Below are 24,824 nucleotides of genomic sequence, written 5' to 3' on the forward strand. Positions count from 1 at the left end.
TGTGTGGATTCTGAGAAACTTAGCCGAAGACCATGGGCGAGGTGATGGGGGGAAAAAGTTATAGAGAGGGAGGGAGGCAAACCATAAGAGACTCTTCAATACTGATAACAGACTGAGGGTTGACGTGGGGTTGGGGAGAGGGTAAAGTGGGTGACGGGCATTGAGGAGGGCCCCTGTTGGGATGAACACTGGGTGTTGCATGGAAACCAATTTAAAAATAAATTACATTTAATGAAAATAGTATATTATACCCCCATGTGCTTAGGACCTAGTTTTAAAAATTATCAAAAACTCACGTCTAATCTTGTTTCATCTGTCTTTCTACCCGTTTTGTCCTTGTTCCCCTCTTCCCCTGGTTTATTTGAAGCAAATCCCGCACGTTGTATTTTATTAAAAATATCATCCTGTTTGTTTTTATTTTTAAAAAGTTTTATTTAGTATAGTTGGCATAACTTGCAGGAAGCTAAAGTGTGCTATTTGATAAGTTTATACATCAGTGCGGATGAGTATACACACAGATCAAAAAGTATATACACACACATATCCATGATACCACCACAGTCTAGATAGTGACCATATCCATCACCGAAAAGCTTCCTTGTGTCTCTTAGTCATGCTTTCCTCTTGCCCCTGTCTGCCACCCATTACTGATCTGCATTAGTCACAATATATTACTTTCCATTTTTTAGAGTTTTTGATGAGTGAGATCATAAAGTAAGTACTTTTTTTTTTGATCCAGTTCCCCCCCCCCGCCCCGCCGTGGCATAGTCTTTGTCTATTCTACCAATATCGTCATGCTGTGACTAGGTACCATTTAGGAAGCTGCACGACCCTTTAGCAGATATTATAGTAGTCCCTGTGAGAAATGGTGGTTTGGACCAGCGTGGTTACCATGGAGATGATAGCTGCCACAATTAGAGATCAGCTTTGGAGGTAGAGCTAATCAGATCAGCTGGAAATAGGGATTAGGGCGGGCGTGGGGTTGGGGGTCGGATCCAGAATTACTCCTGAGGATTCTAGCTTGAGCACACGAAGAGAGTGTGATGAAATGGAGGAGACTCAGTGAGGAGCAGCTATGTATGATCTTTCCCGATTCAGTCCTTCCCTGGATGTCCATTGCTTATTCCAAGCTGTCATTATTATCATTGGTTGATTTGAAGCAGTACTTGAATGGCGGATGAAAAAAACTGTATTGGGAGCACTTTAAGATATTTACAGGATTACTGGGTGTTATCAGGAATGATATTAAATAAAGGCTAGTTGCCATTGTCAAATTCAAAATAATGAATGTCAGTGTTCTCCTCAGATGTTGGTAGTATCATCTGGTCCAGGTAGGAGAGACTAAGAAGTACAGAGGCAAATCACATTTTTAAGAGCTTTTAAAATCTGCTTGAGGTGAAGTTCACTCCACTTTTTTCAGGGCTCCAAGAATTTTTTTGTGCTGGTTTTATCATTGGAAATGTTCTGCTAATTCTGATGCTGTGGTGATAACATCTGCACACAGTGACTACCTTGGTGATTTTCATCATAAAGTAGGATAGCCTGTCTTCCTTCTACAGGGTTATTATCATGTCGGGTTTTACATTAGATCTTGGACTCCCTTTGGGTGTTTGGCCTTAGAAAAACTGAGTCAAGTGATATCTTTGGTTTTGGAATATTAGAAAGTACACGCCACCTGTATTATTAAGTTTATGGGCACCTTTGGGAAACCTGATTAGTTACAGAACTCATACTATATGATAGTAACAACAACTGCACGTTTATTGTTTATTACTTGCTGAGTGCTTTATATGCATTATCTTATTTAATCTCCACATCAGTCCAATGAAGTAGGTACTATCATCATCTCCATTTTGCTGGGGAAGAAGCTGGGATGCAGACGGGATACCTGATGAGACCTAGACTAGTCTTACAATCGGTGTTAGCGCTGTAACTTGGACCCAGGCAGGGAGTCTGGCTGCAGAGCTCATGCTTTCATTAAGAGATAATATTTCATCAAGACATGGTACTCCTGGGTGGCTCAGTTGGTTAAGCCTGCTTGGGATTCTCTCTCTGCTGCTCCCGTGCTTGTGCTCGCATTCCGCATTCTCATTCTCTCTCTCTCTCTCTCTCTCTCTCTCTCTCTCTCTCTCTCTCTCTCAAAACAAATAAAAATGTGTTCTTTTTGAAAAAAAGATAATACTTGAGGTGGATCTTGCAAGATAAAGAGAAGTTTAATGGACAGTGGGGACTGGCTTATAAGGTAAAAAGAATGTAGTATCAATGCGGTGACATGAGAAACTTCTTGTCCTGGGGGCTGATGATGAGAAATAATGTTGGTAAAGCTGGTATGACCAGAAAGATGTAGGGCCTAAAAAATACCTCTTTTGGTTATCCAGAGCAGCTTTTTCATTGATAATATTAATGAGGTCTTTAAAAAGTCTCCTTGAAATGTTGAATAAATGCAGGAGATCCCATTTCTGTTTTCTCAGTTCCAAGGATCTCAGATGGGGAGCTTCTGAACAAGCTGATCTCAAAAGCATTTACTGATCTCAGCCAACTTAGGTTTTGCCATCCAGGAGTAAATTCACTGCTCCCACCTTTTCTGCTCAGCTCTGAGTCCCTTTCATGTTAAAAGAGATCCGCTTGCTGCTTTTGAACTGAATAGTATTTCCAAACCTGTCCCCACTGTCAGTAGTTGAAAGGCTAATAGTCAGCTAGCATCTGAATACCATTGGAGTGGTACCTCACTTATTTGGTTCATAAAAGGATGATGGTTGTAAAAAGGAAAGTGTATGATGTGGTGGTTTAGCCATGTTTTGAAGGCTAACTCTTGTTTCCTGCTTTAAAAATGCATTTTGCTATTTCGTAGTTAAGAATCGATTATGATGAGAAGGTAGTAAATGCAAAATAAAAGGTGCTTTTAGGTTTTAATGCACAGTGCTGTTGCTGAGTATCAGTGAAACAGATTGGTTTTTGTTTTTGTTTTTGTTTTTTAAATGAATAGGTAGTTTGTGGATGTGAATTTCAAAAGGTACACGTGTTCATCCTGTATCTCAAATCCCTTCTTTCCTCCTCAAGCAACTTTAATTTTTCTTTAGTGGCCCCTCTTATAAAGGGAGTCTATGCTTGTATTAGCATGTATGAGTGTGTTATTGTTTCTAGGATTTTGTTATGGAAATGTTAATTAGTAAGAATAGAATGTTATCTCTTGCCAGTCACGATAGCAACCAGTGTGTGTGTGTGTGTGTGTGTGTATGTGTGTGTGTGCCTGCGTGTGTGCGTGTGCATGCACACAAATGAGCAGATAATCGAAACAAGTGTTTACTTTTCACCTAAAAAATAATAAACATGCACATTAACAAAGTTTAACCCATACTAAGAAAAAGATTAAATAGAAACTGACTAGGCCCACCTTTGGATTTAACAAAGACTTCAAGCAGCTACTATATTTAAAGAACTAAAGGAACATGTATTCAAAGATACAGTAGGAAACATGATGTGAGTCCACCGAGAATCACAATAGACAAATGGAAGTGATTTTTTAAAAAGTGAAATTTATGGAATTGAAAAATACAATAACTCAAATAAAATTTCCCTAGATTAACTCAGTAGGTTAGAAATAGAAGAAGGAATCAGTGAACCTGAAGGTAAATCAAGAGAAATGTCCCAAGCCAAAGAATAGACAGGGGAGAAAAATTGGACACAAATCAGTAGAGCACTGTGTGACAATATCAGGTGCTCCAACATAATTATGTAACACGTGTATAATAGGAGTCCCAGATGGAGAGGAGGGAGAAAATGGGACAAAATATTACTGAAGAAATTGTTTAAATACCAGATTTGATGAAAATTATCTGAAAGATCCAAAAATTTGAAATAACTTCAATTTGGATGAACACAAAGAAGAACACACCTAGACAAATCATAGTTACACTATTGGAAAGTAAAGATATTATTTTGAAAGTAGAAAGAGGAAGCTCCTTATCACATATAGGTCAAGAAAAATGTGACTAATGGCTGAATTCTCATCAGAAACAATGGAAACCCGAAGATGGTGTAGTGATAGATCTCAAGTGCCGAAAAAGCCAACAACTATGAATTCCGTGTCCAACAAAACTCTCCTTTAAAAATGAAGATGAAGGAGGTTTCTCTTCTGGGTCTGGGAAAGTGGAGTAAACATATTATTTCCCTGTTCCTCCCACTAAGTATAACTAAAACTCTGGACACTACAAATAAAATAAATGTAAGAAAGTGTGGGTCAGTCGGTTGGGGTGTCCAACTCTTGATCTCATCTTGGGTCACAATCACAATGTGGTGATGCCCAGCCTCTTCTCCATGACCTGGTGTACTCCGTTCCAGTTGTCCTCATTTTGCGCAGGGCACACGCAGGGTGGTCCTTCTTCCTCCGCTGACTCCTTTAGCATAGCGCTTGTCTAGGATTCGCAGACCTGTTCAGTGTGCTCTGGCACTGGGGAAGTGCCTCTCTGTGCTGCTCCAAAAGTCTTCCTGGCTATCTTTGTGCTGCTGTGCTTCAGGAAGCCCCGCCTTTTCCTGCCTTGGACTGCGCTGCTGACCTCACTGCTGAGCTTGGGCATGGTGGATGCAGGCAGGCATTGTTCTGTCCCGCAGCGACGCCCCCAGGGAGGGGCCCACTTTCTCCTGCTGCAGACTGCGCCCTAGACCCAGCCACTGATCCGGGGGGTGGTGGATGCAGGCAGGCTTTGTTCTATTGCACAGCCCACCAGGGAGGGGCTACTGTCTCCTTCTGTGGACTCTGCCCCTGATCTACCCCTGAAACCAATGCTGGCTCCTCTCCTCCCCAGGTGCGCAAACAGGGAGTCTAGCCCCAGACCCAAGAAAGCCCCACAGTTAGAGATAAGATCCGTCTCAGTCCCAGTCCAAGGTTCTCCTCTTATCCACATACAGCCCTACACTTCCGGAGCCACTCTTTCTCTTACTTTTGTCTCTCCGCAGAAGGGGATCTCTTCCCTCCATTCCTACTTGGCCCAATTTATGTAGCCCTGTTCACAATCAGCCACCTGTCATTTCTCAAGTTGTCTCATTACCTCCAGGGGGTATTCAGTCTGTTTTCCTCGCAGACTTTTGGGGTTCAAAATACTTTGGCTTCAGCACTTTGTTTGAGAGACATGGGATGTACAGATCCCCCTACTTCTCCAACATGTTGACCCCTCTGCCCCAGAAGGATTTGTTTATAAATTGATTGACATCAAAATCTAGACCTTATTTTCTTACTAATGTTATTAGAATTAACCTCAGTGCATACTTTTAGTGTTAAGAAAAATTCCCTTTGATTTGAAGCTTTGAAAATGAATTGAACATGCAATCCGAATAAATATCACATTCCCTTACTGGGACTTCTCTCTCTCCATCTCTGTCTCTGTCTCTGTCTCTCTCTTTCTCTCTCACTCTCTCTCTCTCTTTGACACACACACACACACACACACACACACACACACACACACACACACTTTCCCCAGACTGTCAGGAATCTCTCTAAGGTGCCCGCCCAACTCCATGGCCAGTACATAAACTTCACCAGTACTCAGGACTAGACATCCTCACTAAGGTCTGCCCAGAACAAAATGGAAGAAAACAGCCTCTGTCAGTCCCACTCTCCTGCCTGTGCAGTTTCCTCCCTCCTGCCAGGTCTCCCTGACCCCCGCCCCTTGCTGTCAAAGCCCATTCTATAACTACTTGAGAAACCTAGCTAGTGTTTGATTCTGCAGCAAAACACAACAAAGTTCCAAAAGGTCTCGGCCCTCCCAGGCCAGTGAGTCAGTAGGAAAACGCCAGGCCAAGAATCACACTAGGAGAATTCTCATTCCAGCTGTACCACTTCCTAGCTGAAGATGCACAGTGAAGCTGTCATCCAACAACAGTCTAGCTCCACATCTGTAGGCCTCTAGCCCACCTGCATTGCTACCAGGCTCGGGGACACATCCAACGATTTTGTTTCTTGAGCCCCTTCTGGACTGTGTTTGCTTTGTTTAAAAATGTCTACCATGGGGCGCCTAGGTGGCTCAGTCGGTTGAGCGCCGACTTCGGCTCAGGTCACGATCTCGCAGTCCGTGAGTTCGAGCCCCGCGTCCGGCCCCTGTGCTGACAGCTCAGAGCCCGGAGCCTGTTTCATTTCTGTGTCTCCCTCTCTCTGACCCTCCCCCATTCAGGCTCTGTCTCATTCTGTCTCAAAAATAAATAAACGTTAAAAAAAATAAAATAAAAAATAAAAAAATAAAAATGTCTACCTCTAGGATAAACTAGATTTGGAGACACAAATATGCACAAATACGCAAATTCCGCAAGGGAAAAGACACGTCCAGGAGTCTGTTCACTGCAGTCATCCATATTCCCAAAGCACTGATTTCTACTGTGTACATAATTAGAGAGAAGAAGCAGGCAGACACCTGCCCAATGACAATGAAAAAGCAACAGAAGGTGATGGAGAGCCCCACCTGATGTAGTAGCTGGAAGCCCAGAAGTCAAGAAGTACCCACAACCACCATAGAGGCAGGGGTATACCTCGAGAACAGAGTCTGGCACACAGAGTCCCTCAGTCAGTTTTCGGTGAGTGGTGAATAAAGCCACAGGTGGACCAATAAACTGACAAGCAAGCAAGCAAAGGCTGACAAGGAAAAATCCACCTGTTCTATGGTGGTATAGAGAAAGTAGGTGCTTTTAGCAATGCCAGTAAGAGGGTAAACATTATAGAACAGGCCAATTAGTGAATTCTGTGGGTGAAATGTTTTCCCCTGATTGCAATGGGCAGCTTATCCATCCTCCAGCTCTGAATCATATGGTAAGTGGACACCACATGCTGGGGACAACAAGTTCTGGAGTAAAGGAGTGGAACTAATAAGGCTCCACCTTTGCTAGAATGTCGGCTTCCATTTACAGACCCTCCATCTGCCCCCTGGCCCTTTCTTCCTCCCACTCACCCCGATTACTTCCACATATTATGTCCTTACTGCAATCTTGCAATCCTTGGTTTTGAACCATCCTTCTAATATGTTTTGTTGTTGTTTGGAAGATCTGTCATTTATCTATATAAAAACCTGGGAATTTCAATCTTAAGAAGGGTGAGAGCACCTGGATGGCTCAGTCAGTTAGGCATGTGACTGTATTGCTTTACTCAGGTCATGATGTCATGGTTTGCGAGCTCCAGTTCTGCATCAGGCTTTGTGCAGACAGTGTAGAACCTGATTGGGATTCTCTCTCCCTCTGTCTGAGCTTTCCTGGCTCTGTTTCACTGTCTTATGTTTGTGTACTGCTTTTTAAACTGGCCTACGTAATTTGGGACAAGTGGTATGGTAAGTAACCTTCTCTATCACCTGCTATGACAGCTCTAATGTTCCCGTTACTCTGCTGAGTTAAGATGTAAGGCAGAGTGTCCTGAGATCCTCAACCAAACTACACGGTGTAATCGTATGAGCATAGGTATTCAGACTTCTGTCCATTCCCTCATAAACTCACTCATTTCGCAAAGAGCGAACACTTACACTGTGTGCTCTGAGAAATATAACAGTAAGCAAAATAGCCTTCGTAAATTAATATTTTTCCCACCTTGGGATTGCATGGGCCTATAGTACCCAGTCCTATGTTATTCAGCGCATGATTATGATTAACGTATTTCACTTCTTCCAAAGATGTTTCTAAAGTTTGGCAGAGGCAGTGGGATGTGACTGGTGCTGGTTCAAATCCTAGGCCTGTTATATTTGCTTGAGAGGGAAACATGTGTGAATTGCAGAGAACTGTACTGGTGTATGGTGGGAACAAAAGTAAAATTAGTTTGTTCCCTCTGTTTTCCTATGGCTTTCTGATCATCTTGGTATGGGTTTGTACCGAGGGCCTTGTGCCTCTCTGTGCCTCTCTGTGCCCTTGAGTATCCTCTTGCAATCACCAGCATCAGGGAATTGGATGTCATTCTACCAAGTAAGCCTGACTCTGACATGGTGCCTTCCGTAGTTCACCTGTTCTGTACATTCAACACAGCCAACGTGAAGGTTTTCAGTAAGCAAGCAGCGACTGTCAAAAACGTAGTTACATCACTAATAAAGGCGAGTGTTTACTGACTCGCAGTTAAGGGGGTTCCATGCATTATTCTAAGTGTTTAACCTTTGTTACCTCACTGAATTCATTTCAGAGCTCTGTGGTGAAGGTACTAGGTTGTGCCTGATTTTACAGCTGAGAAAACTGAGTAACAAAGAGAAAAAGTAAGTTGTCCAAAGGTCTGCTGCTAGAAATAGAGCAAAATAGGAGTTTAGATCCCAGGCAGCCTGGCTCCAGGGGCCACACTCTTAGTCACTGAACTATACTGCTTCTTGCTAAGCAAGAATTTACTGTAGGATAGAGAATTGAAGTGGTATTGGGCTGCAAATAAGTTCTTAAGAGATGACAAAGGTTCCACTCAATTTATCTGATCACAAAAGGGTAAGAGTTCATCAAAAGTTGATTATGCAGGTGTTTGTAAAAAGAGCGAATGTGAGAGAGAATCCCACTATAGACTGCTGCTGTTACACATAAAATTGAAGTGATACAGCTAGTTCTTCTGTAAAAATTGGGGCCTGAAACCCCATAAACACATTGCATTCATTCAGTATGTACAGGGTCCTTTGCACATGGCTGGCACTGTAGTAATGACACATGGATGGCTAAGGTGAGCCCTGCCCATGAGGAACACATGGTCTAGGAGGGCAGCAAGGGCTACGTAAGGAGGTTCATGACAACACAACTAGTTGGAAGAAGAACTGTGGACACACAAAGGTGAAGTAAGCACCCCCAAGACACTTTCCATAAAAAAAAGACATAAGAAAGGAACAAATCCTCTTAGAGTTCTGGAGGCATCCTTCACGTAGGCTCTCATGAGTGTTTTTTCACTAAGTCCATAACAATTGGGAGCTGATCCCTCCTGATCCAAGCTCCTCCAGGACAGAACCTTCCTCTGCTCAGTTGGCTTCAAGTGAACCTGGGTATTCAGCACTTCTCCAGTGTCCCTCTCCCACCATCCCACATCTGGCCCTCTTGATTCCTAGATTTCTAGGAAAATCAGCCTATAAGGTCAAATCCTTATTTGTTGTTAGTTCCTTCCAGAGACAGGGTCTCCATGATGCTATCGATTACTTTCAGTGGAATCCTGCCCATGGGCTGCACAAGGAACTCCATGATACGAGTTCAATGCCTCCTCCCTGATGGGTTTCATGAGAAGTTAAGTCCTCTGAGTTTGGGTTAGAAATAGTCCACATCATTCCCAATCTCAAGGCTTGTTCTGGACAAAGGATGAAGATTAAAAGCAATGAATACATAAAAGGCTTTTGTAAAAGCTCAGCCTAAAAACGGCAGAAGAACATATAGGGGGAAAATGTCTTTTCATTTCATGTTAAGAGCCAAGGGAAAAGCTTCTTTAGATTTCAAGAAAAAAAGGAATAATATCAGTACACAAAGCAAGCTTTGAAGATGAGCTTTATCATCATGTCAGTAGAGCTTTTTAGTACAAACTCTACAGATTATGGTATTTCTCAAAACTCCTTGCTGCCCTAGGGAAAAGTACTTAATTGCCTAACTTTTATCTGACTTAATGGCTATTTTCCTTGCATTTTTAAAGCTTAGCTTATCTTAGGTCATCAAATAATCTTTTTTTTTTTTTTTATGACAGAAATCTTATTTACACTCCTGAACGTCCTATTACCCTTGACAGGTAGCTAGCATCCTGCCTTGCACATCTACTTACTTATGTGGGGAAAAAAGAAAAAAAAAGACTTTTGTTTATTCACCATCCACAGACAGAATAAACTTCTAAGGGAAATAATAAAATATTTGGGCACTAAACACGTGACTGCTCTTAAATGTTCATATATTCAATTTGAGGAATTTTTTTTTTATTTGACAGGTTTGGTCAAATGCCCAAAGAACGATTCAAAAATAAAGAGAACTCTGGGAATAAATGGGTTAGGAAGGTAATGAAAAATTGGAGACTAAGATCCAGATCTTAAAAAAGCTCTGAATGTATACTCACAAAGACTTAACGACTTTTGATATCTAGGTTAGAAATAGTGCTTTGAAAGTCCATAGAGCTGGGGCGCCTGGGTGGCGCAGTCGGTTAAGCATCCGACTTCAGCCAGGTCACGATCTCGCGGTCCGTGAGTTCGATCCCCGCGTCGGGCTCTGGGCTGATGGCTCGGAGCCTGGAGCCTGTTTCCGATTCTGTGTCTCCCTCTCTCTCTGCCCCTCCCCCGTTCATGCTCTGTCTCTCTCTGTCCCAAAAATAAATAAAAAAACGTTGAAAAAAAAATAAAATAAAATGAAAGTCCATAGAGCTGTAGCATTCAAAGGCAGGGTTTCTTACAGTATGGTCTGATACCTCTCCCTAATCAACGGAATCATGGAGGGCTTACTACAGGTACGGATTCTGAATTCACACGTAATTCTACATTTTTAGATAATTTGCCAGTGTTTGTTAAGATAACCCAAACTAGTAACAGCATTGCAATCTGCAAAGGACACACGAGGCCCACTCTCTTTAGCATAAAGTTGGGGTTGCTTTGGTAGGTGGATGAAAGCAACAAAACACAGAAGTCTGCAGGGAGCAGTGGAGACTTGAAGTGTTTGAAATGCATACTGTCCCATTTCTCAGGGAGGGCACAGACCCTTCTTGATGGCACCCAAATCAGGTGTTTCTGTCTGAACCAGTGCTGCTACCCAGGCCACAGTCAACCATAAAGATTATCCAGAGAAATGGTCTGCATCTGGATCTGCTGGAGATTCACTGACTAACCAGATTCTCAGTGCTGCTGGGCTGGGCGTGTGGGGTGGGAGGTAGATAAACGGAGATAATCAGACAAGCCCCAGTGGCCAAGAACTGGATGGAGTCCACCCTAACTGTTACCGTGGCCATATCTGAAGTTTCCAGAGCTGATGATGCTACATTTGGACCACCATTGTTCCGTGATGATATTGCAGTGGGTATATGATGCGAACAAATTAAAGAAGGAAACGGGGTAACTTAGTATACATTGTAACGTGTCAACAAGAAGACAAAGAAAACTCTTGGTTTCTACTTCATTGCCAGTTACTAATAGATATGAAAGTTACAGTGCCTCTAGGAGGCAAGGTTCTTGCCAACAGAAATGCAACGCTAATACAGGAGCACCTTCCAATGGTTCATCTGAGAGTACACTGAATGGCATGAGTATTTAATGTGATTTGATAAGGCAGAACTGGTTTCTCCATGACTCACAAGTATTAACTTCTAGAATTCCTATGAGTTTGCTTGATGCATTGATAAGCAAAGGAAACCTAGGAGGGGATTTGGTGAAGCCACATGCCCTAGAAATATGACAGCTAAGTTTTGACGTAAGAAGAAAACGAATGACCTCCAAAAGACATCAACAATTCTCCCTCACAGATGTGCTGTGAGCTTGAGATGCTCACCCATGTGATGCATCTTGAAGATGGTAAGTGGTAAAAACATTGGTAATATTATATTAACGGCTGCTACCTTTTTTCCCAAAATTTTGTAGTGGGTCATAAAGAAATTGGCAGCTCTGCCATTCCATGCAGGCTGCTGCAGATGACATTGCTGCCTTAATGGGGCACAGCGTACAGCCTCTTTGTGAGTAAAACTCTCTTTGTTCATGCCACTGGTGGCAGCCTTTCTGTGACAGCTGAACACGTCCCTAAACGATACTACTTGCCCTTACTCAATGCCATTCAAATACAATTTCATGTTTTGTTAGCACAGATAACATCAATAATGTCACTCTTATTGAAGGTGAAATTATTACCAACCTCACTCAGCAGATGACGTTGGGGAAAAGATGCTAGAAAAGTGTCCTAAACAAAGAAGGGTCTTGGAGAATACCGGTGTTCTCTCTCATAGCATACCCTCGCATCTAAACTGTGAGGCACAGGGTTCTCTCTGTTACAATACAACTTGAAGTTTAGGAGTGTTTTTCCTTATAAAGGTTTGAAAAAGTCCATGGTAGAGAAGGGTTTACTTAATCCCGGAGAGTAAAATGAAAGAAGGCTTTGGACCCACAAACTCCTAGAACCAGTAAGTAGGCCGAGACAACCATAAAGCTGTAGACACAGGCTACCTTTCATAAAAGGGAAGAATGACTTGGAGGTTGAAAGCCAGAACCCCGGAGGAGCTAGAGCCAGGGACAATCATTCGCAGGCCTTAAGCCCCAATGAAAGGACTGCCTATCTGTGCCAGCTGAACTTCAGAATTGCTATGGACCAGTGACTCATGATCTCATGATAACCTCCTTCCTTTCTTTTGGAACAGAAATGGTTGTGTTTTATTGGTTTGTTTGTTTGTTTTTTCTTTGTGTGTGTGTGTGTGTGTGTGTGTGTGTGTGTGTGTGTGTGTGTGTGTGTGTGTATGTGTGTGTGTGTGTTTTATGTGTGCCCGTTTTGTTTGTATGCTTAATTCATAGGTCTTCATTGATAGGTCTTCAGATTGGAAGTGTAGTCGAGGACCAGTGCACCCAAGGAGACTCATTCACACCTGGACGTAATTTAGATAAAAATATCCTGGACTTTGAGCTGATGTTACAAGGGTTGGGTCTTTAAGAGGGAGGATTCTTGGGGTAGGGTGAGGGTATTTTTCATGCAGGATGAAAGTGAATAATAGGGGGCCAGCAGACAGGCTGTGGCAGTCTAAACTATGTTCATAAATTCTCTTTTATGCCCTTCAAAAGGTGGACCTCCATTCCCTTTTCCTTAAGCATACGCCAGATGTACTGAATGATTTTGAAAAATACAAGAAGGTGAAAGTGATGGTGAGTCAAAAACACTCTAAAGAGCAGATATTGTAGTTCCAGTGGTGTTGTGATTAGGGGATAATCGATGGAAGGGGCAACTGGCCATTAGACGCTAGAATTCTATGAGTGGAAGAGATGAACATAAGGGAAGAGAAACAAAAATAATATAAAATCAGGGAAGGGGGCAAAACGGAAGAGACTCATAAATATGGAGAACAAACTGAGGGTCACTGGAGGGGTTGTGGGAGGGGGGATGGGCTAAATGGGTTAGGGGCACTGAGGAATCTACTCCTGAAATCATTGTTGCACTACATGCTAACTAATGTGGAGGGAAACTTTAAAAATTAAAAATAAAGAAAATAAAAAAAGAAGCAAGAATTCTACACCTATCAAAATTATCAATTGAATTTGAGAGTGGACTCAAGGTATCTTCAGACGTGCAAAGACTCAGTACATTTGATTCTATTCTTTCTTCGTTAGGAAGTTATCTGAAGGCGTACTCCAGCAAAACGAGGGGAGAAAAAAATAAAGAAAAATTATACTTAATAATAGCCAACATTAACAGTGTTTATTTTTGTGCCAGACACTGTTATGGGTTATTTTCAAATGTTTTTACATATTAATCACACAACAAACTTATAAAGTATATACAGTTACGATTATTATCTTCTAGAGGAGGAAATAGGGTTATAAAGAAGTCAAAGAACTCATCCAACATCCAGCTTACACAGTTGGTAAGTGGAACAAGTAAAGTCTAACCCCAGGCCGTCGGGCTCAAGAGTCCAGGCTTTTAAATGCTCCCTAACTTCCCAGATAGCCATATTACCATGAAAGCATGGAAAGAAACTGGGACCGTAATAGAGGAAAATCACAAGAAGGAAGCTATGAAGCAGACCTACTGAGTCACCACCTAAATGAGGCAGGAAAAAAGAAGGGTCTAGTAAGAGACCTCTGAGGTTGACAGGAAGATGTCATAAGTGGCATGATTTGAAAACACTGAAAGAGTGCAATAAAACAAAGAAGTGCAATTAGAAAACTAAGGAGAACCAGAAAATATCCATAAGATGGTCTTAGTCTGAATGAGCCAAGTGAAACATGGCGTGGTTTAAAGCACTGATGGAATTCAAAGAAAAAGGACCCATTTCAACTTGATCCCAGAGATGTCCTCATTCAGCAGGTCCGAGGACTCCAGGAAAAGGGTAGTAATTCTAATGTTTGCATATTATTTAATAATCCCAATAATTTAAACCACTTATTAATTTTCAAGTTTTAGAATCAACCTTGAACCATCAAAAGAGACTTGATTGCAGAGCATAATACCAGTGTTAACAACAATGACAAGCAGAAGTCCAAAGCTGATGGGAGACCGAGAAAAAGTGCAGCAAGTGTGAGGAAGACATTTATCTTACAATGTAAGTAATGAAAAATGATAGTACAGGTAAGGGAAATAGGTCTCTATTTTAAAATTGCATCTTGTGGGGTACCTGAGTGGCTCAGTGAGTTCAGAATCCAACTCTTGATTTTGGCTCAGATTATGGTCTCACTGTTCATAAGTCTAAGATGAGCATTAGGTTCTGCACTGACAGAATTCTCAGAATTCTCTCTCTCTGCCCCTATCCTGCTTGAACATATGCTCTCTCTCTCTCTCTCTCTCTCTCTCTCTCTCAAATAACATATATTCATTCACACATGCATGCATGCATACATACATACATACATACATACATACATACATACATACATACATATATACATACATACATGCATAAAATTATACCTTGTGATGGTTAATTTCATGTTTTAACTGGGCTGAGCCACAGGGTACCCAGATATATGGTTACACATTATTTCTAGTGAGTCTGTGAGGACATTTCTTTGTACAATGAACATCTGTATATCAGTGGACTAAGCAAAACATATTGCCTTGCCAAACACTGGGTGGCCTCAACTAATCGATTGAAGACCTGAATGGAACAAAAGGCAGAGTAAGAGAGAATCCACTGTTGTGTATCTGAGTGTCTTCAAGCTGCGATAGTGGTCTCCTGACTTCAGACTCAGACTTGGAATGGAACATACATCATCAGCTCTCCTGATTCTTAGGCTTTTGGAGTCTGCCTGGAACTAAACTACTGGATCTCCTGGCTCTGACCTTCTCAGCCTCCGTCATCCTGTGAACCAATTCCTATTGATACTAAGTGTCTGGAGAACCCTAACTGGTCCATATATGTAACTTCATCCATTATGTCTTTTGGCCCTCAGATCCAGTTCCTGCACTTCTGCTACAGACTGTGTTTCCTGGTTCCTTGCCAACTGGCTTCCAGAGGGGTTTGACCAATGGGTGTTTGATGGGAGAAAGGGAGGAAGGTATAAGCCCAGAGGTTTTTCTCTCTCCTGCTCCACTTGCTACCAGTGATTTTATCTCCTCCAAATTCTAGCTTCTTTCCAAGAGCCTCTTCTCTGATGTTCTCACTTCCTGCTAGGTATGGTTCTGAGTTTCTCTAGCCCTTGGGGTGGAAACAGCTTTCTGACGATACTAATTCCTGATTGCTTCGCCATCCTTTGTTTGGCTTCTGGGATTTCCCATCACGTGTGTAACTCTTTAAAATACTGATAGTGACTCACCGGCTGGCTGGACCTGACTGAAACAGGATAAAGATAGAAGTTCAGGAATATATCGGAAGGTGAGGAGAGAGAAGACAGGTGGCTTAAGCGACGTATACATCATCTTCACATAGGAAGTCAGTAGACGGTGCTTAAAACTGACAAATCAATAAGCAGCAGTATGCTATATTACTTATATTCATGAAGATACCTAAGAAAAGAATATAAACCTGGAACAGTTAAAAGTGTTGTCTCAAATAATGGAGGCAGTAAAGAGACCTGTGGTTGCCAGGAACTCAGGGGGGAAGGGAGAGATGAATAATAGATGAAGCACAGGGAATATTTACGACAGTGAAACATCTTGGAAGACAGTGAAATGCTTTGAACCATGGCATTGTGCATTTGTCATAACTCACAGAACTGCACACCACAGTGAATGCTAAGGTAAACTTGGGACTTTCGTTAATAATAGTTTCCATATTGGCTCCTCCGTTGTAACAAATGTACTACACTGACACAAGAAGTTTACAATAGGGAACACTATGTTTTGGGGGGTAGGAGGGAGAACAGGGGAACTCTGCACTTTCCAGTCTTCTTCTGGAAACCAAACGCTGTTTTAAAAAATAAACTCCCTTGGGGCGCCTGGGTGGCGCAGTCGGTTAAGCGTCCGACTTCAGCCAGGTCACGATCTTGCGGTCTGTGAGTTCGAGCCCCGCGTCGGGCTCTGGGCTGATGGCTCGGAGCCTGTTTCTGATTCTGTGTCTCCCTCTCTCTCTGACCTCCCCCGCTCATGCTTTGTCTCTCTCTGTCCCAAAAATAAATAAAAAACGTTGAAAAAAAATTAAAAAAATAAAAATAAAAATAAAAAAAATAAAAAAAATAAAAATAAAAAAAAATAAAAAATAAACTCCCTTAATGAAAGGAAGGCAGAGAGACAGAAGAGGAGGGAAGGAAAGAGGGAGAAAGGGAGCTAGTTAAAAGCCATGGAGGAAACTTAAATGTGGATTACTAAGTGAAGGGATCCAATCCGAAAAAGCCATAAGCTTTACGTTTCCAACTATGGTAATATTCTGGAAAAACAAAACAAAACAAAACAAAACGTCAACAACAACAACAACAATAACAAAAGCAGCAACAACAAAACACCTTCGGAGACAGGAAAAAGACCAGTGGCTATTAGGGTTTAGGGGGAGAGAGGAAGTGGTAATAGGTGCCTAGAGCACAGGGCACTTTAGGGTGGTGGAACTATTCTGTATGATGCTGCAATAGTAGGTACATATCATTTTACATTTCTCAAAACTTATGAATCTATATAACACAAAATAAACCCTAACTGTTAGTAATGGTAATGTGTCTAATGATAATGGGTCAATCAATGATGGCTCATCCACCACTTATAATTAACGTATCCACATGAGTGCAAGGTACTATAGAAACTAGTGGGGGTGAGGAAACTGTATTTTTTGTGCAATTTTCTCTAAATCTAAAATTGTTCATACAAAATGGCGTGTTTAAAAAAAAACCCTGATTTAAAAAAAAAAAGAAAAAAGAAAACAAAAGAAAGTGTTGCCTCTGGGGAAGAGGTGTTCGTGGGGGAAACAAAGCTTTTGTTTTCTTTACTGCAGGTCCTGATCTGCAATTTGGATGTTGTGGGTTGTTTTTTTTTAACTATTTGTATACAATACCTGGATTGAAATTTCTCAAATAAAAACAAAATCTGTACACCTGCCAGAATAGATAACATGAAAAAGACCATATTAGCAAGTGTTGGCAAGGCTATCAAGTATTCAGAGCTCACAAACACTACGCAGGCACTACTATAGAAAGAAGTTCATGTAAATTGGTATAACCATTTTGGAAACAGTTTGGAGGAATCTTACCAAAGCTGAGAAGTTGGATGACATGTGACCCAGCAAATTCCCTCCTAGATAAATAAATACTATTCTCAAACATGTTCACCAAACGTGCCCTATAATATTCATGAAGTTTCATTCATAATTAACCTAAGCCAGAACCTACCTACATGTCCACCAAGAGTTGCCAAAATATTGTAAACTATTCATATAATGAAACTCTATACACCAATGAGCATAAAGGATCTATACACACAATAACATGAATATCACTAACATAAGTTTGAGTGAAAAAAGCTAGGTATAGGACACATAATTCCATTTCTCTATCGTCCCAAAACAAGCAAAAGTTGTATATTCTGTAAGAAGTCAGAATAATTCCTGTCCCAAAGGAGACATACAGCTTGACTGAAAGAGGCACAGGTGGTCCCCTGGGGTATTGGAACCTTGTTTACTGAGTGCAGGTTCCACAACTATATTGAACTTAACTTCATCCAGCTGCGCTCAGACTACTTTTAATAATACATGTCCTTTTTGGGTGCCTGGGTGGCTCAGTCGTTAAGTGTCCAACTTTGGCTCACGTCATGATCTCACGGTTTGTGAGTTCGAGCCCCACATCAGGTTGTGTGCTGACAGCTCAGAGCCTGGAGCCTGTTTCGATCCTGTGGCTTCCTATCTGGCCCTCCCCTGCTCACACGGTGTCTCTCTCTCAAAAATAAACAAACATGAAAAAAATAATATATGTCCTTTTGAATGTATACTATACTTCCGTAATCTTATTTGAATCTGAGTGCAGACCCCTAAAACACACCCTTTTTTCTCTACTGTCTCTACTAAACATTTAAAGAATATGTACTTTAAACATAAATATATTTAAATTATATAAAACATAAATATAAACATATAAATACATGTACTTTATACACATTTTACATAACTAATTTCAGTTGTTGGAAGAATCTCAACATTAACATTTCTATGAATACCTTTCAAAGTAAGAGAAGTTCAGTTTGAGTCCCCTAGAATATTTATGCAAATTTGCTTGGGAGCCATACTGTCCCATATTGTCTGAGCACTGCTTTCCTTTTGGGCTCTGGATATGTTGCGCATGTTATAAATTTCAGTGTAAGGTGACATTGCCAAGACAAGGGAGTGCTGACGAGAAGTCATTGCTCTTGTAAAATCTGCAGCCAGGCTCCGTTTTGGTCTTCTTACCACCGGATAAATTCCATCTAGGGAAATTCTTTTATTGTTAATTTCAGCTACTGTAACTTTGACTTGCTCCCCAACCTAGAATATGTTGTTATTCCTTCTGCAGGTGGCAGTGGAATGAGAGCTAAGTCACAGGCATTAGACCCATATCTACAGATGAGTGTGTCCATGCTTCAACTGTGAAGCGCTCTTTTCCCTATGGTAACAACGTTCTGCTATTTCAAATCTAACTACTGCACTTACTTGTCTCCTTTAACACAGGAAGCACAAAACTCACACATATTGCTTCAAATTTAGTTTTCTACATGTAAACCCCCACGGATTGAAAGCAAACATTACCGAGCTTCCCCAAAATGAAATTCGTGTTGACATTTGGCAAGTTCGTGATCGGTAACTCTTATTATTTGTACAAATTCTCAGATAGTTTAATATATATAACAGTATGTTTTAAATATATTTCAGAACAAAGGACAAAAAGACCCCAAATATCTAAGGAAGTCTAGAAAACCTCCAACAGTGAAAACTACCTAATGAATCAACTTTATTAACCTCACCCCCTGCTGTTTCTTTCGTCAACTAAACCCACTCCTACATTACCTTCTCATCATTTGTCTTTTGGCTTTCTCAGACCACACTCTATTTTCAGGATGTGAAACTCGCAAGTACCTCTCAGCATATATATTTATTTTCAGCCCACATGCCTCCAATTAATAGCATTTATGAAGCATTTTCTATGTGTTCACCCATTACCATCCTTTTTTAATCCTTTCAGTAGTCCAATAGTTTATTTTACTAACCACATGTGATTCTTCAGGAAGCTAAAGCACAGAGCATTTCTGTAACTTACGTGCAGTTCTAATGGTTTCCAGTGGTCAATCTTTCATCCCACCGCAGTCAATGTGATCCACAGTTAGGACGCTGCTGTCTCCAATTATTGATAGGAACTCACACACAAAGACAAACCCAGGGCACATAATACTATGAATACTGCCCTTGCTAGCACTCTACGTCTACCCGCTAGGCTGTATTGAAAATTCTGGCTTTACTTTATTCTCTAGGACAGCCTTTACTGCTGCTACTCTTATGCAGCACACTTATGTTCTTTTATAATATAAACATACGTGAGTGTTAGGCTTTCTATCACTGCTAGAAGGGGGTTGGAGTCAGGACTCAAAATGAACTTTGATGCAGTTTTTAAGTCTTTATGATGGCAAACTGGGTCATGATTTGGACTCAGGCATGAAGCATTGTCTCAGAGATTCACTAGATCATCAGACTTGATATTGACATACTGTTGACTCCCCAAATAGCATAAAAACCATATCTCCAGGCTTCCAGGATGTTGAAGTTAACAAAAGTAATAAAAATTTCTCACATTGCTTTGCGATTCACATGCAAACATAAGATTCCATTTCAAAATCTTTCCAAAATCATTAGAAGAGCCAGACATTGTATATTCTCTGATACGTATTTACAGTTAATACATTAAAAAGAAAAGTACAAGCAAATCGTAAATCTTAATCATAAGTGCACATTAAACTGTCCAAGAACACAATTCAGTTCCATGACAAACAACTGATTTCTAATTCCCGTAAGACATGACAATCTACCAAAAATATTTTAAGCACACCAAGAAAGCAAATATTATATATATAAATTATATATGCACTAAAAACACTCATTTTAAGAGCTCCGTGGCAATCCTTGGAACACCAAAAAACTATGAGTTCAAAATTGCTCAGATTTCTTTGTATCCAAATATGTTTCATGCATTTTTATTCAACAGTGTTCAGAACAATAGTAGTATTGCTTCCACACAGCAAATCAATATGTGTCAGCCACCGGTTTAAATTATACTGGAACAATTGTGTCCTCAAACTTGGACAAAACACACAGCACAACAGTGACAGTAAACAACAATGAAGCTTGCTCTCCACAATTATAACATCACTGGTTCTGTAAGGAAAACTAAGTTGCTGGGTGTCAAGTAGAAGGGGGATAAAAATGACATCAGGAATTCAAAAGCTTATTTGAGGTGCCAGTCATCACATATAGGCACTCAAGCATAGCAAGGTCATAAACTTCCTCCTTACTTGTGCCATATGAGACATAAAGGTACGAGAATGAAAAAAGACTATGGGATTTATTTCAAAAATCTGTACAACCTGACCTCAGACTCTTTTTAGAAGACAGTAAATGAATGCCTCACCAGAAATGCCACCATGTCAAGTTCCTCTTCACGGTCTGCCCAAAAGGATACATAAAATACTTTCATTTTCCTATTAATATACGAATCAACTATATTAGTTGTTTTTTCACATTTTATAAGTTGTAAAACAAAACTTCAGCAAGGTTTTGCTAAAAACTAGGCCAAAACAAAGATTTTTTTTTTTTTACCATCCTGTTTTTTAAACTAGAAATGGCAATATTTTTTACGGGACCAGCTAAACAACATATTGAATTTAGGATGGACATTCAGATCCAAACCGAAATCAGATAGCCCAGATAACCGAAAGCATGAATGCAAGTTCAAGTGCAATAAAATAACAAGGTATAGCAGGGAAAAACTAACGTTCTCAGTTAAGTTCAAATAACTGCATGGTGTCAATGGTTGTGTTTCAAAGCTGTGCTGAGCTAAGTTATCCTCCCAGCTACATCTAATTTCAAAACCCTCTGGGAAGCTACCTCGATAAGCTATATGTCGAATTTACATTCTAATATGGTCATTGGATTCATTTTTAATTATTATACAATTATATACAATAAGGAAGTTGTACAAATATGTATCTTTTCCTCAGGGGCTAATGAGCTAAAACAGTTAATTTGGGAAGGGTGGGGGAGAAAAACCTATGTATTTGAAATACCATTGGCAATGGAAGCTAGTAACGAAAATTTTTATAAGATTCCTATGAAACGAGTATAATTTAACACTCTCCATCTTTTAAATAATTATTCACTTTTATTTACTCATGTGGCAGTATTTGTAACAACACATTATCACTGAGTAGTGAAAAAAAGAATATGAGGCTTACTGGAAACTGTATATTAGGAAGCTATGCCATTGAACTCTACAAGCCCGAGAGTCAAAATCACAATTCTCGGGGTGCCTGGGTGGCTCAGTCGGTTAAGCGTCCGACTTCGGCTCAGGTCATGATCTCACGGTCCGTGGGTTCCAGCCCCGTGTCGCGCTCTGTGCTGACAGCTCGGAGCCTGGAGCCTGCTTCAGATTCTGTGTCTCTCTCTCTCTCTCTGACCCTCCCCCATTCATGCTCTGTCTCTCTCTGTCTCAAAAATAAATAAACATTAAAAGAAAATTAAAAAAAAATCACAACTCTCATTATTGCCCTAAAAAGCTGCCAAGCAGAGAGAAACCGTAATCTTGAAGATTTAATAGGTCATGTTTCAGCCTGGGATGGATGGTTCTATTGCAGAACACTTAAACTTGAAAGAATAGTGGTACAAACTCACTCCTTGGCCCTTCCGATTTTATCGCAGTAAAATCTGGCTGCGGCACCACTGACTAAAAACCATTAAGTCTTGCTGCCACCAATAACTGAGGTCACTTGGATAATCAAGAATTCCATGCTGGGCCACAGGATATAAACACGATCATGAAAGTGAAAAGTACTCTGTGTGGCTCTCCTGTTTGATCCCTCTGGTCTTTGATTATCAAACAAAAAGACCAATACCTGCTAACATAACTGTGCATGGACATAAGATAATAAAGGAAAGTCCTGGAGCAAAACTGTTAACCAACTGCCATGATTTTTATAAGAGTGATGCATGGTAATGTGGATATTTCCTGTTATCCAACAACAACGACAAAAACAAGTGAGGAAAATCTATTTTGCCCAAAGATAACCTCAACCAGATATTTGGTGCCAAAAAAAAATGTACCACCGCTCTAGATCAGTAATACTTCAGAGAATTCCAATGGCTATTATGTATGCAGCTTTAGTCACCACACTTACCCCTACTCATTTATTCTATGTGATTTCCATTTTAAAATAAATTATCCTGGAAAGATTCCAAGATCAGTGTGTGAGATTAGTACAAGGCCAAGTCAATTCCGAGTGGATTCCATCCATGTCCATAACCAGCACCAGTTTTTTATTTATTTATTTATTTATTTATTTATTTATTTATTTATTTATTTATTTATTTATTTAATTCATTAATTCATTCATTCATTCATTCATTCATTCATTTAGTTATTTATTTATTGAAATTCACTCATTGGTTTTTAATAGAAACCGTGTGGTTTCTCAATGCACTTTCAATTTTACCCACTTATAAAGAATTTCCCAAGTTAATTTTACTCAACAAAACTTCCCGAGTGTCTACCATTTCCTTTAGGAGCTCAGTAAACATCAACATTACATTTCAATATAAAATCTTTAGAAACGTCTTAAGAATGTGTACACAGTTGAACTTTGAATCTTTTGGTTAGTAATCACCGAGCCCATGACATTCAAAGGCATACAAATCCTTACATTATTAACAGTGATACGCTTGAATTTCTTAGAAATTCTTCGAAAAAATCCTTGGTCAAAGCGTTGGAATCCAGTTAACTCGGAAAGGTGTGGGACTCAGAATACCCACTATTGCCATTGGTATTGAGAATACCAACTATTGCAACAACTTTCCACACATATTCGATCTTTCGTCCAGAAAGAGTGGCAGTCAAAAAAGGAGACAAAGAAAGAAAATGAGGCGGGAGGAGCCAGAGGTGGGTGAACAGCAAGGGAATTCTAGCTTTATTACACAAGCATGGAACCAACTTCCTTTGGAGGTGGTGGGGGTGGAATGGCTTCTTCTGACGACTTCAGACCAATGAGAGAACAAGAGAGAACATGGATCTTCCCCTACAGTCCTGGAGACATCTCAATCTGGGGTTAGGAAGAAAGGGGACCTCCCTTGCGGTCCAGGGGTCTCCTCCCTCCGCAGACCTGGTGCTGGGAGGCAGCAGAGGGCACATCTGCCCCGGAGTCCCAGAAGGCGGCGCCGCATCCCGGGGGCGCGGGCCGGGACCGTCTGGTGCTTCTTCTCCTGTAAAGTGCACTAGGGGACGCGGTCCCGGCTATCCGTGGTTCATCCCTCCAGGCACAACCCGTCCTGGGGCTGAGAGGTCGCGCGGCGGTGGCCCGCATCTCACGCCCAGGCACTGGGAAGCGGCGGAGTCTCACCACGGGTTCCAGGTTCACTCCCAGGACTTGGCGCGCCTGGCGCCGCGCTTCTGGCAGGTTGCTCTGGACCCACACGTCGCCCGCTACGCAAATGTTGGGGAAGGTGGTCAACGTCGGGGTGGCCGCCCTTCCACTCTCCTCCAGGGTGCGGACCCCGGAGTAGGGACCGGAGGCCGCGGGCTTGCGGGGGCTGCTATCCTCGCGGGACGGCGGAGGCGGGGGCGTCACCTTCCTGTGGCCGACCGCCACCGTCCAGGGTCCGTGGCGCCTCCGCCTGGCAGCTGGCGGGCGCGTCTGGAGGTGGGCCTCGGGGGGCTGGTGCCGGGGGTCCGGGACCAGGGTCAGGAGGGAGGTAGCCATAGACGTCCTTGCTGCGCAGGATGTGGGGGGAGAACTGGTGCTTGAGGCTGCAGTGGTAGCTCCAGAGCTCCGCGTCGGAGCTCCTGAACTCCGTGCTGCGGGGCAGGAATAGCTTGAAAGCGTCGATCAGCGCCTTGGTGCTGTTGGCCGGCGACAGTTGGACGGTTGCCACCGCATGTACACCACCCTCTCCTCAGGCGGCTCCAGCGCGGCCCCCCCTGCAGCGCTAGAGGCTCTTCCCCCAGCGGCCAGGGCCAGGGCCGCCAGGGGCCAGCGCCTCCGCCTCTTCATGCTGCACAGGATGTGAGGCCGCTAGGGGCCGCCGCACTTGCCAGGTTTCGCGGCCGCCTCAGGACCCTAATGAATTTCCTACCATGAAGCCAAATCAGGCGGCAGGCTGTGAGAGTTACACCGCAGTTGCTAGGAGACCAGGCGCTTTGTGAGGTCACAATGTCTGCATATCTCATCAAGGTGGGCTGCCCAAAGCTGCCTTAGGTTTGGCTGTGTTTCAGATTATGCCCTTGAGAAAGACCTGCACGCAATCTTACCTGAGAAGGCCCATAATTCTTCACGAGTTCAAGAGGGTTGTCCTAGAGGTGAATGCACGGGTGCTTCAGCCTCCATTAATTCCATCTAACATGAAATGACACTTAGCAGTGGAGAGTACACACAACTTGCAATCAAACATGACTCTATGAGGGTTTTAGCTAATTAAATGCCTTGTCATGCAACGCACTGAAAGCCAAATTGAAATAACTACTCTACCCTTTCAAAGAATACCAATATACTGTTCCTTGCTTAGGGTTCCATACGTGTGTTGCTACAGCTCACAGTTCACGAAGCTGTTCTTC

General features: G+C 41.8%; 1 pseudogene; it reads right to left on the reverse strand.

The window, feature by feature from the left end:
• Window positions 1-23,233: 23,233 nt before the first annotated feature.
• Window positions 23,234-24,270, reverse strand: LOC131503495 (coiled-coil domain-containing protein 71L-like; annotated as a pseudogene).
• Between the last annotated feature and the right edge of the window lie 554 nt (window positions 24,271-24,824).

This window comes from Neofelis nebulosa, chromosome Y, assembly GCF_028018385.1.
Source record: "Neofelis nebulosa isolate mNeoNeb1 chromosome Y, mNeoNeb1.pri, whole genome shotgun sequence".
NCBI lineage: Eukaryota > Metazoa > Chordata > Mammalia > Carnivora > Felidae > Neofelis > Neofelis nebulosa.